General features: G+C 48.6%; 1 protein-coding gene across 2 annotated transcripts in view; it reads left to right on the forward strand.

Annotated features, from left to right (window-relative positions):
- zbtb16a (zinc finger and BTB domain containing 16a) overlaps positions 1-22,669 on the forward strand; it is a 130,743-nt gene that overhangs the window by 11,986 nt on the left and 96,088 nt on the right. The gene's annotated exons all lie outside the window — the stretch shown is intronic.

The following is a 22,669-nucleotide window of genomic DNA, read 5'->3' on the forward strand; positions in this document are numbered from 1 at the left end:
TGATGGCAGAAATGTCGGAGTGTAAATTGTGGGTGGTTAAGTTGTGAGTTGGTTCCTTGCCATGTATTTTGTAATGAGGCAGCTCGCTAATTCTCTTACAGGTGTTGCCTGAATCACATCACAAAATCACGTTCCCACCGGCACTGCCCACATGTTCAGCTTTCACCGGGTGTTTGTTTTGTTTACATAATCACAGTCAAACCCAAAAAGCATGCAGCTTGAAATTACCCTGAAATAATCAACGTCGCTGCTGTTGTTGTGGGTAGGTAGAGAGAGGCATGTTTTGTAATAATTTTGTATTTATGATAATTTAGTCGCACTAATCAGTCCCCCACCTGTTTGTAGGCTACATTCAGGATATCAGAAATCTGTGGAGGTTTTCATGAAGCAGCGCAAACATTTTCTCGACACCAAAACTGAACGCAGGGATGTTGACTGCGACATTTCAGTTCAGAGTGCAGCACAGTGTGTTCTGTTATTTTATTATTGTTATTCTTTAAATAAGCTGAATCTTTGTCAATGTCAAAGTTAACCCCCCGACCGCCCCCCTCCTCTTCCCATGAGAGCGTAACTTGACGAACAGCTCCACCAATCCCCATCCCTCAGAGTGAGGCTGTATCCCGCTCTTTAAAAGGCATTTATCAGAGAGCTGTTCCCAGAGACGGGACATTCCCTGCCGCCTAGCAATACGAGCCACGTCAAGTAGAAACCGGATGCTGAACGGAAGCCTCCAACAGGTGGCTCATTACAGTCCTCAGCCTCCGATAAGAGCCAAAATGGCCTCCGGTAAGAGCCGGAATGGCTCCGCATTAGGATGGTTGTTTTTCCATCTCCCAGCTCTGCACCTGCCCCTTATGAGGCCGGGAGAGGTGCCAGGGTGTGCCGTGCGAGTCTCCCCAGCGCGGGTGTGTTAAACAGAAGGTACAGATCTTTTATCTGTGCATATCTGCAGGGCTGATAACCTCTGCGGTCTTCTCCAGTGCATGCAGGGAGTTGATGGGGGTGATAGCCTGTGCGTCTCTGCCTGCTGGAGGAGATAAGGTGAGAGGTGCATCTTTTTTAGCTCTCCGAGGAGGTAGAGTGAGGCTGCACCTCACGCTTACCGCGGCCCCCTGAAAGCACCGGATCCAAACGAGCTCAGCGCCCTATCTGATCCCACTCTGGCCTGACACGCCCTCCAACATGGGGAATGGGTACTTTCTAGCACACTTGTGCCATTTATTTGCATTGCAGAGAACCCGGTCTATGATTACCTGTTAATGTGTCATTTATATGGATATTATCATTTGTTTGAGGGTGACAGCCAAGCCCCAGCTATGAATTAGAACCTTCAGTTGTTTTGGTTATTTGGCTGTTCCACTGCCTTTTTTCCCCCCCTCTGTTTCTTTTTCTCATTCCCTCTTGCTTTAATCTCTCAACAGTTTTGTTGCTTGTTTTCTTCCTTCTTTCTCACCCTTGCATCTCCCTTACTTTCTCTCTCCTCTTCCTTCTCTCCCTCACTTTCTCCTGCTGCCACTCCTCTTTTCCTCCACTCTTTCAGTGTCAGTGTAAGATCAACTCTGACGTACATTTAACTGGTAAATGGAGTGCTTTGGGTCACTGCTGGACTATGTTCGAATTGATTTAGCACCAATCAATTTTATGTGTTGCTATACAGTACTGTGCAAAAGTCTTAGGCACCTGTATAACATTCTGTACCGATTCTTTTCAAAAATAATTAAAGGAAAGGTCCTAAATAAACTATACATTTTACATTACATTTTAGTCATTTGGCAGAATAGTTAAAAACTGAATCAAATCCATTTTTTTCTTCGGCATTAAAACTGCATCACTTCTCTGAGCCAACGCTGCAGTTCTGTAAGACAATCAGCAGGGAGGTTGTTCCAAGCATGTTGGAGAACTTGCCACAGTTCTTCTACAGACTTTGGTTGTCTACTTGCTTCTGATCTCAGACAGCCTTGATCAAGTTTCTTTGTAAAAAGTAGTCAATTGCTTACAGTAATATGTTACTTTTTAAAAATTAAATACAAAAATGTCTCCGGAAAAATAAATATTTTAATATGGTAAATGGTTGCCATTTATATAGCGCCTTTCATACACACACTCACACCAACGGCGATTGGCTGCCATGCAAGGCGCCGACCAGCTCGTCAGGAGCATTTGGGGGTTAGATGTCTTGCTCAGGGACACTTTGACACAGCCCGGGCGGGGGATCGAACCGGCAACCCTCCTACCCTCTGACTGCCAGACGACTGCTCTCACTGCCTGAACCATGTCACCCCTTATGTCACCTATATATATCTCAAATGTGTTCATTTATACTAACACACACAAATAAACCTATATATATATATATATATATAATAAAGTCTAGGGTGCCAAAGACTTCTGCGCAGTACTGCATATTACTATATGTATTTCTGTGTATCTGTTAAGTGCATGGAAATGCAATCGTCTCTTCAGATAGCCACAGGTGTGGCTGATGAAGCATAATTAATGCCGTATATTAGCCACAGCTCAACAAAGACTTGCATGGGTCAGCTGGGACTATTAGGGGCCCCTGTCTGAGCACCCTTCATAGCTCATGTAACACTGTGCTTGGTTCGCAGATGGTGCTCGCCAACACATTCTCTTCAACGGAGACTTGACTCGTTAGGCTCTCGTTAGTTCTCGCTCCTTCCCCCCACTAGTTATACGCGATTGAACTTAACGAGCCACTCGACCACCGTGTAAAAAGCACTTCAGAAATCACAAGCCTCCATAAAAGCTACTGTTTCCAAGTCATTTCGTAGTCTGTAAAGTTTTTCAATTTTAGGCTGGGGAAGGCCGAAATGCTCCCCGCTCGCCCCTTTTCTTCGCGGCACGGTTGCCACGGAATTGTTTAAAAGTGGGCGTGGGAATAAAACGGGGGGGGGGGGGGGGGAGCGTGACGGAACGGCATCGATCGAGCGTGTTTTCTGAAGCCGAGCGTACGCCGTTCTGAAGCTCCTGATAAAGTAACTCGGATTCATTCACGGGCCCTTATCCAAGTCATTATGACGACTCTAATGGGGAAAGGAGCTTCTGAAATTGTATGAGTGCACCAGTGAAACATGGAGAAATGACATTAATGGTTTATGCTTTATTGCGTTCAAGTTAACTGGATAAAATTGAAGACATTTCCCTCAGTAACGCATCGTGAACATTCACGCGTTTCACATAAGCGGAATTCCACGTCAGTCCTCGTTTAAGTATGAGAAATGCATTGCCCTCTGGGATTATTGCCACCCTTGGTAAAGACAACAAATCGGCTAAAACCTCACAAGCAGAACATGACACAAGGTCAAATTGGTCAAAGAAAAAGTAAAGAATTTTGCAATCCCTAGAAATTCTTCTGAAAGAAATGTATCAATATGTACATTTTGCCTGTTAAAGAATTCATCAATCACAATATTATTGTTGAGAATCGAAAACATTTGATGAAAAATCGAATTAATTTCACCAGCTTCTTGTTTGTATGAACAGTGTGAGCGTAAACCGAAGGAAAAATTATTGACTGCGACCTGTAGCGTAGTGGTTAAGGTGCATGACTGGGACCCGCAAGGTCGGTGGTTCGATCCCCGGTGTAGCCACAATAAGATCCGCACAGCCGTTGGGCCCTTGAGCAAGGCCCTTAACCCTGCATTGCTCCAGGGGAGGATTGTCTCCTGCATAGTCTAATCAACTGTATGTCGCTCTGGATAAAAGCGTCAGCCAAATGCCAATAATGTAATGTAATGAAACTCAACAGTTGAAGATTGTAGAAGTTGCCAAGTTTATCTATATTTTGTGTTGTAGAAGTTGGCTGTAACTGCGTTAAAAAAAAAAAAAAAAAAAAATTTTTAAGCAGCTGTCCAGGGTGTTGTTGGCTACCTTCCACTAAAACGAGCTGCCTGTCCCCTTATCCGTGCGTTGTGTTGTATGCGCAGGTAACGTCTGAATGGGGGCCTGTGTAAACTCATTCATGCGGCGCGATGCCGCCGAGCTTACGAGCGAGAGACCGCGGGGTCCAGCTCAGCGGCCTAATTTAGTTTCTTTCATTTTCCTGTTTGCTCTTGATTGTGAGGCGCGATCCGGTCGTTACGGGCGGACGGCGGCTCGGGTGATCGGAGCGGGCGCGGGGGGCCGGGGAGCGGTACTCTCGGCCGGGCCTGATACTGAACGCCGGGCCTGATACTGAACGCCGGGCCTGATACTGAACGCCGGGCCTGATACTGAACGCTGGGCCTGATACTGCGCGCCGTCCTCTCCTCTGGTCGGACGGGGAAGGGCGTGCCCCCCCCCCGCGCTGGAGATGGGGCCGGAATCAGCTGGAGGGCTCTCAGACATGTGCAGAGGTGGTGCGCCGTGGCGGCCCAACAAAAGGACCAATCAGGGCGAGAAAACGACACCTGTTGTTGGAGAACCGCCACCCTGAATGGAGGGAATTGGAGGATGATAAAGGGATTAAATTGGCCCACAGCTACGTCTGTGGATCCCCCCTCACTTCACTGCTATAGCTCTTCCATTTCAGACTCACTCTCACTTTCCACCTCTCTCTCTCTCCCTCTCGCTCTCTCCCTTTTCCCCTTTCCCCCCCCTTTCTCACGGCATCTCCTCCTTTCCCCCCCTCCAGTTGTTTTTCATTCCACCGGCTTTGATGGCTCGACAAGAATATGGTTTTATGGCCAAAGCTCTTACTGAAATGTTAAATTACTTGTTTACGATAACAATCTGAACCATACAAAAGGAAACGCTAAATCTACAGTGAGGTCCGTAAGTATTTGGACAGTGGTACAATTTCTGTTCTTTTGGCTCTGTACTCCAGCACATTGGATTTTAAATTAAATGCTGAATATGAGGTTAAAGTGCTGACTTCCCTTTTCATTTAAGGGTATTTACATCCATACGGGGTGATGGACAAATGCCAATAACAGACCCCAATGGCAATCACACGCCTAAAATCTAAACTAGATACTGAAGGCTTGCTTATACCTGCGCTATGGTAGTGGTTGAATATACCTGACAAATCAGAAACGGCCGAGAAACTAACTTTCCAATCACATTTTGTCCCCAACAATGGGGAGGACTGTCTAAAAAGGATGGAATTCCAACATGGATCTTCCAATACGAATGTAATTGCCCTCAAATTAAAGGTGGCAGTTGCAATTTAACCCCATCTTCATTGTTTAATTTTAAAGCCAATGTCCTGGAGTACAGAGGCAAAGGAACAGAAATTGTACCACTGTCTGAATGCTTACAGACCTCCCTGTATATGACATGTACATGAAAATAGCCATAAACTAGGTCTGTGTGTTCTCTGCTCAGCTGGATCTCTCCCTCTCCCTCTCTCCCTCTCTCTCTCTCTCTCGCTCCCCCTCTCACTCTCTCTCTCCCTCCCTCTCTCTGTCTGCGCTCATTTAGGTGTCAGTCGTTCGCCCGCAGCCCTGGCCTGGCGCACTGCCCAGTTATAGACGGCCTTTTAAAAGGCCGGTCTGAACTGTAAAGATTTACTCCTCCGTTGCTCTCATCGTAGATCTGCGCTTCCTGCTGGCTGTCAGGACACCGGTGCGCATTGATTAAATGCTTAACACCGGGTTACCCGTTTTGGATAGGAACTCCATACCTCAAATAAGATGCCAGATGGCTGTCAGAAAACATTTTTCTGAGCACTGCTATGGATTGATAACCAAAGTGAACTAAAATTGATATAATCCCTCGCATCTTTCCCTTTGATCTGGAGGTCCGATCTGCGTGTATTTGAACGGCGCGCAGGTTTGTGTCGGGAGCTGGCTCTCGCACGCATACGCGTGGTCCTCGCGCGCGCACACACACGCAGACACTTTCCACACGCCCCACTCCGCGTAGATTAAGAGGGCCACGGCAGTTATAGCAGGTTATTTAAGCGCGATAAGAATCGGCTGCTTTTGCGCAAAGCCACGCAGCCATTGCACCAGCCCCTTGGTAAAGGCAGTTTTCGTTCCACCCCCTTATCTCCTCTGTGCAAGTGGAGATGGCGAGATTGCAGCTTTGGGGAGAGAGGTGCCCTGGAGTGAGGCAGGTGGCTCGTGGCTCGTGGCTGGCTGTTTATCCGCCGCTGGGCTGTTCCAACCCCGCCAAAAACCTTGGCTAAACGAAGGGGCCCCGGCTGCAGACATTTTGCCTACTCTGAGGGGTAACGTTAGATCAACCGAATGGGGAGAGATAAGACGCGGTCTGTTGCGTAATGCGCAAAGCCTTGTCCTTGTGGCCTCAATGTTGCATCTTGACTTACTTGTTTACGCCTCCCTAACCGGCTCCCCAACCCCCCGTTTTTTTTTTTTTTTTAGTTATTTCCAACTTCTCTTTGCGCTCGGCGATGGCAGCTGACTTCCTGCAAAGGGTCGGGTTCTCGCTGTCGCGCGTGTTATTACAAAACACGCTGAATGAGGCCGGGTCTCTGGTAAGAGGGGGGACTGTGGTGGCCAGGGGGGTCGAGGGGAGGGGAGGAGAGTGCCTGCCCCCCTTGCGACAGCCTTAGTTGGTAAACGGTAAATGGTTGGCATTTATATAGCACCTTTATCCAAAGCGCTGTACAATTGATGCTTCTCATTCACCCATTCATACACACACACTCACACACACACACACCGGCAGCGATTGGCTGCCATGCAAGGTGCCGACCAGCTCGTCAGGAGCATTTGGGGGTTCAGTGTCTTGCTCAGGGACACTTCGACACAGCCCGGGCGGGGGATCGAACCGGCAACCCTCCGACTGCCAGACGACTGCTCTTACTGCCTGAGCCATGTCGCTCCCAGTTTTCAGGTGAGAGTGAAAACGGCGGTGGGGGTTAGCTGCAGGCGACCAGTAATCAGGTGATCTGCTAATTCACGCTTCCATTACCTCCCTCCATTAGATCCCTATCTCTGGAGTGCTTTAATAGGGGAAGCGCTAATGGTGTTTTAACAAACACAGGCGTACCGGGGTAGGTGAGTGCAAAAAAACATTCTATTAACTGATAATAGGTCATATTGTAATTTTCTTGAGCTGTAGTGCACAGAGAGAATGTCACAGAAACCACACAACTGTAGAAAACCACAGAAAAAAAAAAAAAATAATAATAATAATAATTCTTTCATCATCTACTGTTGCTGGCTGCATGTGTTCAGTATTCAAATTTTCCTCTGCAACATATTTGTAAGTAGACTTTTTTTAACAACATTTTGTTTTCTATTTTTCCCCTATTCATTTTGTGTGCGAAAGGGGTGTCTTTTAAAATTAAGTGGATAGATAATCAGGTGGGGGGGGGGGGGGTAATTCTCTTCAAAACTTTTTCCTCCATGTGAAGTTGCACAATATGTAAAGTCACAATGAGTTTGTTCACAATTTAAAATGATTAGTCTCTCAAAGCGTTCAGATTAGGATTTTTTTTTTTGCCCATTCTTCGGAGCGACGCGGCTTTTTAATCCCGTCGATATCCCATGAGCCTCTCATTTCTGGCCCGCGTGACACGAAAGCGCCCAGAGCGTCTGCTCCTACGCGGCGCTGCCGATGGGAACCCCGCCACAAAGGGGTCCGGGGGCAGAGGGGACGCGACCCCCGCGCGCACGCGGCCCGGCGAAGGGGGGGGGGGGGAAGTATCAAATCAGCGCCCCCTATTCCGCCGACTTCCACCGCGAGGGGCTCTAATTAGCTCCTTTGTTGCCGGCTGAATGGAGAGAGTGAAAGACCCTGGTGGAGTGATACAAGTGTGCGAAGCCGAGGAGGGCAGGAGGGGAAGAGGGTGTAGAGGGCTCGGGGGAGGAGGGGGGGAGTGGGCAGGGGGCAGGGGGCAGGGGGCAGGGTTTGGGTTATAAAATAACCCACGCAATGGCTGTCCCTGTACACTGTAGTGTGCAGGAGAAACCCTGTTTATTGGCTCTGCTGATAGTGTGGAGGCGGAGCCTTAAAGCCCCCCATTACATTACATTACATGTCATTTCGCTGACGCTTTTATCCAAAGCGATGTACAATTGATTAGACTAAGCAGGAGACAATACTCCCCTGGAGCAATGCAGAGTTAAGGGCCTTGCTCAAGGGCCCAGCTGTGCGGATATTATTGTGGCTACACCGGGGATCGAACCGCCGACCTTGTGGGTCCCAGTCATGAACCTTAACCACTACGCAAACCAGCCCCCAGGCCAGAGCTCCTCCCTCTGCCCCTCCCACTGTCATGGCAACGGGGAAAAGGGTGTGGCCCGCAATCCTGTCAGCCTTATTCCAGACGAGCTTAACATTATTATCAATGTACATTCTAAGCTTAACCTCACTATGACCGCACAGCATAATGCATGTAGTACAGTGAAATGTGATGCTTTTCCTTTTGAATGTAAAAACAACTGTGTGTGCCCCTGCCCCCACCATTCCCCCGTTATTGTTCTTTGAAAGATGTGTGGCCGTTTCCTAATCACCCGCATTGTGTTCATTAGCCCTTTTATTCACCTCCACGTGAGGAAAGCAGATTTTTAAGGGACGCCGTCTGTCCGGAACACCAGATTGCCCTTATTCATTTATTTATTTTGTACGAGTGAGAGCCCTACTCCTCCCCACCCTCCTCCCCCAGCCCTTGATCACAGGCGTAACGACTAACAGGTAAGTGAAAATCCCGGAGGGTCGTTAAGAGGGCCCGTAGCATAGGCATAGGCAACAGTACTGTCCCTGCGTCTGTGGTCAGTGCTCTGGCGTCGGGCGTCGAGCGCTTAGCGCGGTCTGAGACCCATGAACGTTGAGGAATGTTCCGGACTTGGTTTTGGTCTTCGGAGGCTGAGCCAGTACGGGGAAGTCTCGCACACACGCGCTGTCCTCCTCCGCCAGAATAAGACGTAGACGGCTGCTGCTGTCCCTGTATGACAGTTGTAGAGACGTGGGCTTCTTCTTAAGCTAAATTGTAATCCGTGGACAGGGGGTGGTTGGATCAGTGGGGTAAATCCTGGAATACGGCTTAAAACCATAATTGATTTATGTATTTGTTGACCAAAAAAAAAAAAAAAAAAAAAAAGAGAAAATCTCTAGAGGGATTAGCGGGAGAGGCGGATGAGAGATGGATACTGTGCTCCTAGCTGGGCGGAGAACAGCGTGTTCATGTGTCTGGATGCACCGGTGACGGCATTCAGTTGGCTGGCAGACTCCTCCATTTCACCGGGGCGAAGAACGCGTCTCTATCGAGTCAAGGAATTAGGCAACGCGTTCATGAGTAACGTCTTCACAGTCTGTCTGTGTGCCTGTCTCACAGCAAATATCTCCTCCCAAGCTTTCTCACATCACCAGAAAACTCCCCAAAATGTTTCTTAACCCCATGGGGTGGGCGTGGGGTTGTGGTTGGGGGGAGGTGGGGGCGGGGTGGGGGGTGGTTAAGGGAAATCTTAAAATCTTTGCAACAGGATAATGTTCGGTTGTGATTGATGGCCCTTTATTTCCGGGGCTGATAACGGCCGCGTCGATGCGACTGAAATGATGTTGGCCTATATTTCAGATTCTCTGAGCATTAGTTCCGACGCCCAGGCACTGTGGAGGAAGTTCTGTTTCTTTAAGATCTGTTGTGTCATTTTATGGCCGTAATAAACTTCAGAATTAGGTTAGATTTATTTTGGTAAAAAACATGTTTTGTGCGTGCGGGCTGTTTGTAATAACAGGAGTGCCTTTCCGCGCGCGGATTGATCGCCCGAGCTCAGCGCTTTGACACTCCATGACTCAAACGGTGTCATTTTTGTTGTGTTTTCTCTCTCTCTCTCTCTTTCCATGGCTCGGAGATACTGATGATGCTGTCAAGATCGACCGTAGACCATTAAGCATAGTGCAAAATGGGATTTGGTCTTTTTTATTTATTTTATTTTATTTTCTTATTATTTTTTTCTTCCCCCCCAGCACCCAAATCTGAATTTCCGCTCATCACCGGCGATTTTTAGCGCCGACGCTCTCGGCCTGTCTTTTCCAGGGAAGAGGGAACGGGAGTGCGAGACGGGGCTTATTTTTCGGTGGGCGCGGAGCCATGGCACCAGGCCCGCTGAGGCCTGGAGTGCCCAACAGGTGTCTGTGCCCTTATCTCTCCGTCACGGCTTATCTGAGAACTTCAGCTTCCTGCCTCTGCACACGGGCCTCAGAGTGGGGGAATACCTCACTTAACCTCTGACCTCACCCCACCGCCCCCCCCCCCTCCTCTCCCGTCCGACGCGTCCAACCAGATGGAGATCTGATGGATAAAGGGCAGGGACGTTTCGGCGTGAGCTGCATTCCGTGAGAAAGCGCCGCTGTTTGTCCGGTTTCGGGAGGTCACGCTTGTTCGGACCGCATCGCTCAAACCTCCCGCTTTCATGTGCGCGGATCAATTTTTCTCCTTTTGGGGTTCTCCATCGCTCAATTCTTCTCGGTCAGTCTTTTGATCCATCGGTCGTCTCAATGTTTCTCAAACATTAATCAAATAAGTTAAGTTTTGGTTTTTTTGGGAGGGGGCGGAGAAGCAAAGAAATGGACATCTGTGTGTCCCCCAGACACACTCGTGCTCACGCACACGCTGACGTACACACACGCACGCACACACACACGCTCGCAGCTTGTGCAAAAACAACAGCGGGGAAGGACAAAGAGGAGAGTGTCTTTTTTTTAAAACGGGGCCGACCCCCCTCGGAGCCGGGGGTTGAGAACCTGACAGCGCTTTTCTAAATCCACCCTCGGTGGTGCGGGGCTGGGAGACCGGGGGTCTCCTGGCCATGAGAGCCTCCATTGTGAAAGGTCGGCTCTGTTACAGTAGAGTGGATGCAGGGGTCTCGCCGCAGACAAAGGCCGGGGTCAAACAGGCCCCCGTTATTTACAGTAGCCCCTTTCATTGCCCGAGTGAAACGGGAGCCTCCGGGGGCCTCATGGGAAGGCCAGTGTTTTTGCTCAGCCAGGCCTTCAGCGAGGTCAAAGTGCACGGCCGCTGGGGGGGGTCGCTGACTTCCAGCGGTTTCATACAGGGGCCCTTTATTGATCACCAAAGAGGTCTGTCGTAGAGGCAGAAGTTTTAAAGAAAGGGAGAAAGCCGTGCAGGACCCACGATGGAGGCCGTCCACACGGGCAGGGCTGTGGAGGTGAGCCGCAGAAGGAGGACAAGAAGTGGCCAAAAGGCTGATGGGATTGGCTGTGTGTTTTGGTTTTTCGCCTAACTAAACCTTACCTTTATCATTTCTATTTTTTGATCTGACCTCTCATTCTGAGGAACAGCTAAACTGCAGCCTGTAGTCGTGATTACCCTCGCATTAAAAACACTACGATCGGGTTTAAATCCATATAGAATTTCACCACTGTATTGGTTTCTACAGTGAGATTTTGGAGCCAATAGCAGAATTAGCAATCTCCTGTGAAAATGCTTCCATTTATATTGGTGTGAAAAAACAAGAATGTTTTTGAAAACAAGTGTTTTTTGAATCTGCAATTTCTTTTTTTAAAATATTTATTTTTACTCAATGGCTTCATTCAGGAAAAAAGTTGTGAACTTACAGTAGCCATTTCGGGCTAGTATCGGTGTCCACTATATGCACTATAGTGCTTGTTTGTCCAAAGGCCTTTTAAAAAAAAATCCGTAGTGTTTATTTTTTTTTCTCAAAAAGACAACACGCAACTCATCAAGAGCATGGAGAGGAGGAGCGAAATAGAAAAAGAAAAAAAAAAGTCACCATCTGCCACGTATAATCTCACCGCCATCGTGACTTGAATGTCCGCTCTGAGGTCGACACTGGACAGCGGGGGGAGAGCCAGAGCCTTACATGCGTTGAGAATGACCCGATAGCTGGCCGGAACAGATTTTATTATTTTTTTGGGTACACAATGACCGCAGGGTTAAAGTTCATGGGACAGAGAGCCGAGCATTGGGGGGGGGGGCGGACGAGGTCTTGGGGGCCAGTTTGACCCCCCACCTTTGAGACCATTGTCTTTTGTAACACAAAGACCACCGTCTTCTGGCCAGTGGCATTCTCAAGCCGAGTTTGACAGAGGCTTTGAATTTGGCTGACAGCACACTGACCAATGGAATAGGGGAAAGGAGTTGTTTTTCTGCAACAACGAACGACGATGACATCAGTTGGGGGGGCCCCTCCCTGTAGCCACACAGATCTGCCCTTTATATCTCCACAACCGAGCTGCGAGGAAAGTAGCATAAACGAAGTAATCTAACCGCTCATTAAGAGCAAGCAGTCGAATGTGCTAAGTTTAGTAACGCGGTGGTACTACTTCTTACACTTCAGTCAGTGAAGTCATGGGGGGGGGGGGGGGGTGTGTGTGTGCGTGCAGGGTTTGGGGGTGCTAAAGGATTAGCCTACATTTTAAAATGAACTCTGTTGCTTTAGCAGCTCCCGGAGTGCGGAGTGCACAGAAGTACATCACTCACAATATCCACACCAAACGATGTGTTAGGAGCAAGCGGGCCGAATAGTGTTTCATTCTACTTAGGTGAAATGGAGATGTGTCAGCAAGGGTCAACCTGGCATGTGAGGCTAGAGCAATCTCTCTCTTGCTTTCTCTCTCTCTCTCTCACTCTCACTCATTCCCTCTCTCACTCATTCCCTCTCCCCCCCTTCTCCTCGTTCTCCCCAACGTACCTGTATTGTTCTCCCTTCCCTTCCTTCTCTCTCTCTCTTCCACTCTCCCCCAGCGATGTGATGAAGTAATAGGGTTCTTTCTGGAGCTGTCGCCTCTGTTTTGTTGTCTAATGTGTTGGATGGTTAAAAATAAACCTGAGTGTGCACAGGGGGGGACAGAGCCGGGCTGAACTGATCTCGGTGAGCTGGTTATTAGCACCCTGGAACACAGCGGTGAATAAGAGAACTTCTCTCTCCCCGCGCCATGGGAAACTCGAGAACGCTCCCGCAAGAGGCACCCCGAACAGCCTTGAGAACCTCAGAAATGGCTTTTGCCAAGCAACTAGTGCTCGTCTTATAGTTGGTGCCAAGACGTGACACATTTGTTTGAGTGGGATTGTTTTGGTGTTGCCTTCGCCAATTAAGTCAACAGACAGATTAGGAACTGCTAAGCTAGTCTAGTTTGTATGCTAATGGTGGGTTTAGATAAATATGCACTTCTTTTTGTGTAAAAGCATTCGTCCGCTTGCCTTGACTGTTGTGGACTCTTAAATTGAGTGCTCCAGATTGACACTAGTTTCGGTTATTGGACAGCTTATGTGTGTTGGTACTGTACTGTAGATATAGCATTCAGTAGAGAATTATATAATTGTATGTGCAGAGACAATTATATCCTTGAGCTTGAACCATATTTTGCTTAATAGAAACTATCCAATAGAAGTCATTTTAAGTAGGAAGGTAGGAAATTGAGTGTATATGCTAAAATCAGTTGTTCAGCTCTGGTTTCTTGGGCCTTTCAGCATTATTTAAAGATATATACACAAAACCCCTCAGGTAAATTTGTTTTATTTTTCCTAAGATATTTAACTGGTGTATGTGCAGGCATGCATTCATGCCTGCATGTGCAAATTGATTGACTAATCGATATTACTAATATTAGCAGACGTGTGAATGATACACCAGCAATGTGCCTGTTGTGTCTTTTTAAGTAGTCTGTGCATGTTCAAAACGATCAACAGGTTGAGTCATATCTCAAACATTGTTTTTTGACATGGCTCAACAAAGGGAGTCGCCTTTTGTTCCGTTCTCTCCTACGACTGACTTGTGCGGCCTGCGTGCCATCTTAGGACGGTCGTGGGACAAACGGGGACTGACGGACACGTTCTTCACTTCGCTGCTCAATCGTGACTGGCGGGCAGGCCGGATCGGCGGCCCCGGTTTCCACCGATATTCCGCAGTGGCCTTTTGCGCAGTTTGCACGCGCTCAGAAAGGTTCCCCGCCTCTCCCGCTTCCTCGCCGCCGTCGCCCGGACGTCTTTGAAATATCACGGAGCGAACCCAACGGCAGAGCGGGGAAAAGTCAAGGATGACTGTCAAACAAAAGGCCATGTGCTGTGTGTACCTTACTGTCTGAGCTCTCCGGGCAATTCAAAAATACCAACATTTTCTTGCCAGCGAACCGTAATAAATGAAAGGGGGGGGGGGAGCGGTTTCTCTGCAGCCATAGGCCGGTGTCACCACCGAGGGCCGAGGCTTTGAGACCAGGGAGATGGTAGGGCTTTCACATGGCCTCAAGGTCCCGACCCCGTCCTTTGTTCGATGTGTTCCCTTTTCCGTGCTCAGAAGAGGGCTCTTTGAGCACCCTCGACCCCCCTCTGCGCCTTCTACTTCAAGCCGTTAATAGTGGCACTGGAACTAATCGCAGACCTTAGATGTTTTGAGACCCCCCCCCCCCCCCCCACCCCTCCTCCCAATCCACACCACCACCCTCCCGATTGTCTCTTATAGGAGAGCGACTCTGGAACCGGGAGCCCCCTTGCGCTCACCGTGTATCTGCAGACAGTTTTATTTCTGTTTTCAGATCTTTCGTTTTTTATGCCTCGAGGGAGAAGGGGAAGCTTACGGGTCGACCTGAGTTTTGATGGTTGTGATTATCTTAAGAGGCCTATTGAAAGCCTAAATAATCTGTACAGTGTTGCCAGTGTTGTTTTCTTTCCCCCTTCTAAATAAATACCGTTTTCTTCCTGCCAAGATTATTTGTTGTAAACACTGCTGGATTGTGCAGCGTGTGCTTGTTGCCCTACACTTATTTCTGTAAGCCGGTGTGGAGCTTTAATTCAATATCCATGTAAATTCAATGCATCCTTTAACCTGCCCATACCACAACTTTCTTTCCATTCTGTCTGGCCAGCATATTCCCCTGTCCATAGACGGTTCATGAGGTATTTGATGGGTTCCTGGTGTAGGATTTTCTTTTCCAAAGTCTGCCGTTATCAAAAAGTGGTACATAACTGGGATTTGTGAATATAATGGCATGTAGCCTGGAGGAAGTGTTCAGAGAACCAAAAAAGAGTGGACACCATTTGTGCAGACTACAGGACAGGGGGTTGAGCTGTTGAAGCACTGGAAGGAGCTATGATGTGCGGCAGTCTGGGAAAATACCAGGCAGAGTTGGAAAGGCAGTTCTCAGGCTCTCCTGACCCAAGCCGGAGTGGAGAGTTAAACATCATAAATCGTGCGTTTAAGTTAAAGGGTATAACATTGTCCGCACCTCTCCAAATGAATAGTGTGAGCAGTAGGGAAGTGATAATGTGTGTCATTCGGGCAGAAATGCATACCGTGAGATGCTTAAATATATATCCGCACCACTTACAAATGCAATGATTAGTCAGAATGAGTGTACAGGGGGAGATAAAAGTTGACATTCCAATCATAAGGAAAATCATTTCCCTTTAGTGTACTGTGGAGACTGGGGCCTTGGTGTAGTACCGAGTCATGCGGGAGAGGTGGGGGGATGGGGTTAGGGCTGAGTCATGTGCAGGACCTGAGGATTGGGATGGGGTTGAGTTGTGCTGTAGAGAATAGAGGTTGGATAAGGGATGGGGTTGAGTCATTGTACAGACTGGCGATAGGGATGGGATTGAGTTGTGCTGTGCTGTAGAGAATGGAGGTTGGTTAAAGGACGGGGTTGAGCTGTGCTGTGGAGAATAGAGGTTGGATAAGGGATGGGGTTGAGTCATTGTACAGACTGTCGATAGGGATGGGATTGAGTTGTGCTGTAGGGAATGGAGGTGGGATGAGGCCAGGCTTGAGTCATATTGTACAGACTGTTTCGATAGGGATGGGGTTGAGTTGTGCTGTAGGGAACGGAGGTGGGATGAGGCCAGGCTTGAGTCATATTGTACAGACTGTTTCGATAGGGATGGGGTTGAGTTGTGCTGTGGAGACTGGTGGGATAGGCTCAGGGTTGAGGAGGTAAGGCCCCTCCAGCTGCTGGTCTCCTCTGACTGCTTTTCATAGTCCTCCTGCACATCCCTGTGCAATGTGGAGTGCAGCCGTTTACGACTTTATGAGAGCGTGACATGCTTTACAGCGCACTGCGTTGCCTCTCTGTTCTCCCTCTTTCTTCTTCTCTTTGCTCTCCCTCACTTTCTCTCTCATTCTGAAGGCTTTCAGGTTGTATTAGTGTGACAGGAGTTATCCAGGGGCTGCTGAAGCCTTTTCGGATATGAAGATAATACACCTCCGCTTTCTTCTCTCCCTTCAGAGTAAGCAGTCCCCTTTCCCAAAATATTTGAGCTGCTCCGTTATAAATTCTCTCTCTTGTTTCTTCGCCATCTCTCGACCTTTCTCTCTCCTGGCGTCACCCTCACCTTCACCCTCACCCTCACCGTCTCACACCTGTTTGCGCGAGAGACTGCAAAGCCATTCTGGATCTGTCCCACAGTGGAGAAACCACTCCAGTTGTTTCTGCGGCATCTCCCGACTGACTCTTTTCACGACCAGTGAGCTGCAAGCACCAGTCTCATGAGGAGGAGGAGGAGATGTAATCCAGCCCCTCTCTCACGAGGCGCTAAATTACAGGCTGAGCATCCAGCTGGTCCTGGAGAGGACCCCTCTGCTGAGGCGTCTGCAGGCTGCGGGCGGGCACCCCGCTTCTCGCCCGCGACGATGAGGGGAGGGGGGTGGACGGAGCTCGCTGTGACGGGGGGTATGAGATGGATCCTACCGTCCTGCCCCCAACGGGGCAAATTAAAAATTCTCCGTCGGCTGACAAAACAAGCAGAGTGCGACAGAGAGCGAGAGAGAGAGAGCGGGATATTAGGTCAATATTAGATTTATTGCTCTCGCCAAGCATTCGGAGAATCTGCCCGGAGGGGGGGGGGGGGGGGCTCCGGACTAAAAATAAACGGCACACGCGGACCCCCCCCCCCCGAGGAGCCCGGCGGGACCGGTGCGCCCGCGCCTGTAAATCAGGCGGCAGAACAGAGACGGGCGGCGAGAAGAGAGGGAGCCGGCACAATGAGCGAGAGAGCAGATTCCTGAGCGCCGCGCTACGCTACTCTAGGGTTGCCCGCCCGAGCGACACCGCTGCGCTCCCTCCCTACCTCCCTCCCGCCCCGCAGGGTGCAATTACCGCACCACGCACAGCCGGCTCCGCACCGGGTTTACATAAACACTTCTATCCTCCACCGTCTACTGCTGTACATTGACATGCTGTATTTAACCCTATTTCAGTGGGTACGTATTTACATAAAAGGTTTTTGATGTGTGTATAGGAAATACTTATTCAGGTGAGAGGTTTGTAAAGACTGGCCTTTGGGAGATGTAAAATTACTCCAACATCAGGTCTGAAACCATTTTTCTTTTCATCTCCTTTACACAAGTTAAGTTCTTCGGTTCTCATTTTGAAGCTTTGAGGTCCCTCTCTGTCGAAGCAGAGTTCTCACTTTTACTTTCCGTGAAGTGCGGTTTCTCTACTTGCTCATAAATGGTGAAGGGGTTCCCTCACCTACCCGAAACAGCAAAGCAGTTCCGGTTTCCGTCATTTGGGGGTGTTTTTCTCTGTCTCGCTGCCTTTGTGTATTTTTTGGCTGTTGGGAGCTGGAACCAAACCTTAGTGCCAAACCTTGAACCCAATATTCCAGAGCAAGTGGGAAGATGGGCCTAAACTAAAAAATTTGTCTGGTCAAAACGATGGAGACGATCCTCTGTGCAGTACAGGGAAAAGGGATCATTCATTCTAGTACCAAATATTTCTCTAGAGACTCCAGTCATAAGTTTTGCAAACCACCAGACTATTTGTTGATTCATGTTGGTCCCCCCCCCCCCCCCATTTACTGTCCAATCAGGGTCCAAAAGAGTGTTGAACTATCACTTTGTTATTACTGCTGCCAATTGATTACACTCTACATTATTATAACTTGTAATTATTTTGAACAAAAAGGCTTTTAATTAAAGCTCTTTAAAATGCTATTTCTGTTTTTTGTTTTTTTGTTTTTTTTTGCATCTGGAACAACTCTTTCATTTGCTGTGTTGACCTTTTCTTGTAACGTTCTTCAGAAACTAAAACAACCTGTCGTAGACTATAATGTGAATTTTGGCTGACTGGTTCAATGAATACGTTCACTCCTGTTACATGTTCATAAAAAAAGTACTTTCTATTCCGATGTCAGGGCAGATCCGCGGTGCGTGTGCGGAGCAGGAAATGAATAGCACCTGGCGATGAATGTCATGTCGGATTTGAAAGAAGGGCAAAGTCTCTTATCCCCCGCCAGTTCAGCCTTGCCAGTTTCACAGTTCACCCCCACCGTATGGAGGCTCCTTCCCATTTCTAGAACATTCTTTCAAGCGCCTGCCTGCATGTGTGGGTCACCCATGAAAATGGTCTTTTGTGTTTTGTGTCACAGTATCGCATGTTTGACCAACATGACTAGATTAGCGCTTTAAGTAAACTTACAGCCTGAGCACACCTCTTCTGTTTATTAATTCAAGAATATGAGACCAGAGGTCATCTCAAGCATGATTGATCTCACAGGTAACTCGCAGCCCCCCCCCCCCCCCCCCCCCCACTCCACTCATCCCTCTCTCTCCATCAACTCCACTTTTTCTATTTAACTGCAATTATAAGCACAACGTATAAAAAAAAATAGAAATTACACGGGGCAAGTGCGGCAAAGCTGGGAGCAATTTGAATATGTTACTCTTGGCTTCTTCCAGAGGTTTAGCACTGGGATTGGAGGCCTGGAAGTGAGGTAAGGGTTTTTAAACAGCTGCGGTAGAGAGGTGGTCAATTTAGCTGGAAAATATACTTCCTTTTTTTTTTTTTTGTTGAAGAAAACTCTTTATAGTAGATGGAAATGCTTTCCATGAGCGTAGGCTGGGACCGTGCCTTTAGCCCATTATGAGTGCTCAACAGCTGGGCACGTTTGGCTTCATCTCGCTTGGAGCTGAGTGGCTTTAAGTCATCAACAGTTTCCCTGGTTGCCACTTCATTAGCTCCTCCCAATGTCATGCCAGGTGCTTATAGGCTACCGCTTGTCATCAGCGTGGGACAGGCTTCTCCTGTGGGGACTGTGGAGTGGAAACTCCTGGCTGGCTTTCAGGTGAGTGCTTTGGAGGAGATACAGGTGCTTCAGCTGCAGGTGTGTGTGTGTGTGCGGGAGAAGTTTTTCTAGAGGTACAATGAGCCATTTCCACATTGAATGAATTAAAAAAACTCCTATATTTAAGAATATAATTTTGTGAAGAGGTTGGAAATGCAGGCTTATTGCAGCCAAAGAAGGAACTTTTGTGAGGGGGGCATTTCTTGGCTGAGATGGCACCTCATATGGATATGTGGCCGTCTGCCAAGAGTTGGTTTGCGAGGTCATTCCAGGTTTGGACCGAAGTCAACACACGCACGCCACCATAGTTAGCCTCCCCAACTTGGAATAAACAACATTTCTCAGTTCCTTGATGATGGATGGTTGATGTTCGGAGGTTGGATCTCGTAGGTCAATATGTTTACCAGATGGCATGCAGTGCTTTGGCCAGGCATCCCTAAAATGCGCTCAAAAGGGCGTTCGCTGCAAAGACACAAATCTCACAATCCATGTGAGCCAGGGATCCTTGCAGTCTGAAGACAAACTGGACATAAGACCTGGAAGATAACCAAGAACATTCATATAAACCGACCAAAAAACATTTCAGGATTCCTTAGTGGGTCAGTTGACTCTGTTATTGATTTGGTAACAGAAGCTATTGATTTGGTAAACAGAAGTGATTAAAAGTGATATGGCTGTCATGTAGGCCACAAAGTGCTAATCATGCATTTTAAATGCATTAGCACTACAATATGTGGCGTAATAACATAATGCAACTTCACTGACAACTTCTCCAAAGTTTTCCTGGGTGTTGTCAGTGTTTGCATGCGAATGCACACCCGTGCTTGTATGCGCGTGTACTGCGTATGTTTTCACACGTCTGGTCTTACTTTGTCGAACGGCGGATTTGTTTGAAGCGTCGTTTTTGTTTTTCAGGACCTGGGTTGGAAACGGGGATTTTCCCGTTGCCTTTTTAAGAGCCCATCTGCAGCACACTCGGTGCCATTCGAGGTGCGGAGCCGAACGCGTTTCCGTCAGGAGTGCATATGAGTGATCTGAACGGTGATGTCTCATTAAGCCCTTACCTTCACAACAACAACAAAAGGCCCCATTAGGAATAAAGCCCATTAGATCAGGCCTATTGTTTCAGCGTTAAAAACCCTCTCTGCCATTATCCTCTCAGTCGCATTCGTTAGCCGCCTCAGATTCTGCCAACAGGACACGCGCCAGGGTTCTAGAAAGAATCACGTTTTTTTTATTTCTTTCATTTTTTTTCTCTCCCTCCTTCTCCCCGGTGCTAAAAAAGACGATGGAATAATTATTGCAGCATTTGCCATTATAACACTGGCAGGAGACTGGAGCAGACGGAACCCAATGGAGCAGCTGCACCAGGACCCTTTGTGCCTTTTATTTATTTATTTATGTATTTTTGGAACCCCGAAAACTTCGTACTGTTGCTGCCTTTTTTTTTTATTTTATTGAAGCACTCAACACGTTGCGTTATGTGCTTTAGATGATGAGCGAGAGATTACACAGCTGAAGTTAATTGCAGAATGGGTTCTGGATTCCCCCCCCCCCCCTTCCCCCCCCAGCCCGTCTGGTGTTCCTCTTTTTGCGGATCGCCGGAACACTTGGAAGGCACAGTCTGTTCCCGAGAGGAGCGCGCGGAACACGACACCCTCTTATTAAGATTTCGCAAGTGATAAGTTTACAGAAGGAGCTCGCGCGGCTGCACGCGAGGCTGTGAAACGCTCAGCTTTACTTATTTATCGATTTATCGGCTCTTTCTGAAGAAGCGAGCTCGAGGCGCTCGCAGAAGCGGGGTTGTTTTTTTTTATTTTCGGGCGGGCGGCGGCCTCGCACGCGGCCGTTGCGTTCGCAGGTCGCCGCCACGTCCGCCGCTTCCCGTTTCGGCGGGGGAAACGCAGCCGAGGAACCGGCAGAGAAGCTGCTGACGGGCATCACGTCATTGTTGTGAATGGGGAAGGGATGTGAGGAAGTCACTGGGGAACAATGACGGAGGCCCGAAGCTGTGCTCGCCCTCCATTATTTATCCACGGGAAGTTATGGCAGCAGGTCACATCATGGGGCAGCGACCCATCTCTCTCCAGCCCAAAGAAACTGTTGAAATATGTATTCAGTATTCATTTGCATATTCTTTTTATTGTTTACCATGACTTTGTAAATATTTGACTGTTTTTGGTGCACTTCATCGCAGAGTATGGGTCAGTCCTTCCGATGTCCTTATTTCTGACAAACACGTTCAAACGACTTTCTTGATACTTGCAGAGCAGGATGTTTAGCAGGTTCTGACATTTGATGCTCTGCAAAGGTTGCCGGCTAAAAAAGGGTTGAAGTCCGTCTTTTTTTTTGTAACGACAAAGTGCCTTTTGGCGTTCTTAAACGCAGAACTTTTTTTTTTTTCTCAAAATCGTCTTTTGTATAGAAGCTATTCTTCTCTCATGCAGACATACTCAGTGAAATAACGTTCTGTAAACAATATAACTCTGCATCTTGTCTAACATGTTCGTATTTGACAGACTGAAATACTGTCCTTCGTAGGGTGAAGCGGGCGGGCGCGGAGCTGATACCAACACGCCTCACTTAAAGCACCTTTTCGGGCGGGTCAGGAGAGTGACCAGGAGACCCTTTTGACCTCTCACCGAGATGCAGTTGACATATGTGAAATTGATGTGCGCTGGGGAGAGAAAAGGGGAAAAAACGGCATTGTCAGGCAGCGGGAAGGGCAGGGCGGTGTGGGGTGGGGGTTTTTGGTGAAGGTCATTTTATACTGTCGGCATAAAGACCTGCCATCGGAGCTGACGAATGACCATCCGCCACCTGACCATTGACCCCCAGGGCAGTCAGACCAGATCTTTAACACGCCCCCCCCCCTCTGCAGGTAACTCGTCAGGACCTCCTCCGATTTACAGTATCTGTGTTTGCCCAGAGGCGTGTATCAGCAAGCGGACAGAGGACTCTTTTCACCCCTTATCAGGGCTTTTAGACCAACTGTTGAGTGCAAGGTCTGAACTTTGACCTGACCCTTCCCCCCCCCCCCCCCCCTCCATAAATTCCTCCTCTCTGCCGATGGAAACTTTTTTTTTTCTTCCTCCCTTTCTTCTTCTTCTCTTTGCGTCTCAGATTGAGATCAATACGCGCTCGCCTGCGTTTGCGCGTCCGCTGTTCACGTTCATTATTCAGTGGCGCGGCGCGGGAGTCTTGTTTTATGTAGCTTACTGCCGGATAGGCCCGACGCGGGCTCTGTTCCGGAACGTTCTCCGGAGGCGAGGCTGACCGAGTGATCAATGCCTCCCACCCCAGGTCTGGAATGGGGGAGGGGGGAGGGATCACAGAAGGAAGGGCTCCTCTTCTGTCCTGTGGGGGGTTCACCCAGGGCTGGTTCAGTCTGTTCTGACTCCTCTAGGCCATTTCTCCCCACCCTGTTTGTGCTTTAACCCCCCCAACACTGGATGGAGGCGGGTGGGTGGGTCTCTGTTTTAGCCTATAGGTCACTGCTGTCCCTGACTACAGGCCTCTGCAGGGAGGATGTTGCATTACACTTCCGCCCCGCGATCACCTACCCAGAAGGCACTGCCCCCCCCCCCCCCCCGTCCTCTCGCCAACAAACCAGGCATCCCCTGGGGGTTTTTTTTTTTTTTTTGGGGGGGGGGGGGGGGACTGTCGTGCTCAGTGGCAGAAACACAGAAATGGAACTGGCCTGCAGATGATGAGGAC

Source organism: Conger conger, chromosome 7 (genome assembly GCF_963514075.1).
Source record: "Conger conger chromosome 7, fConCon1.1, whole genome shotgun sequence".
NCBI lineage: Eukaryota > Metazoa > Chordata > Actinopteri > Anguilliformes > Congridae > Conger > Conger conger.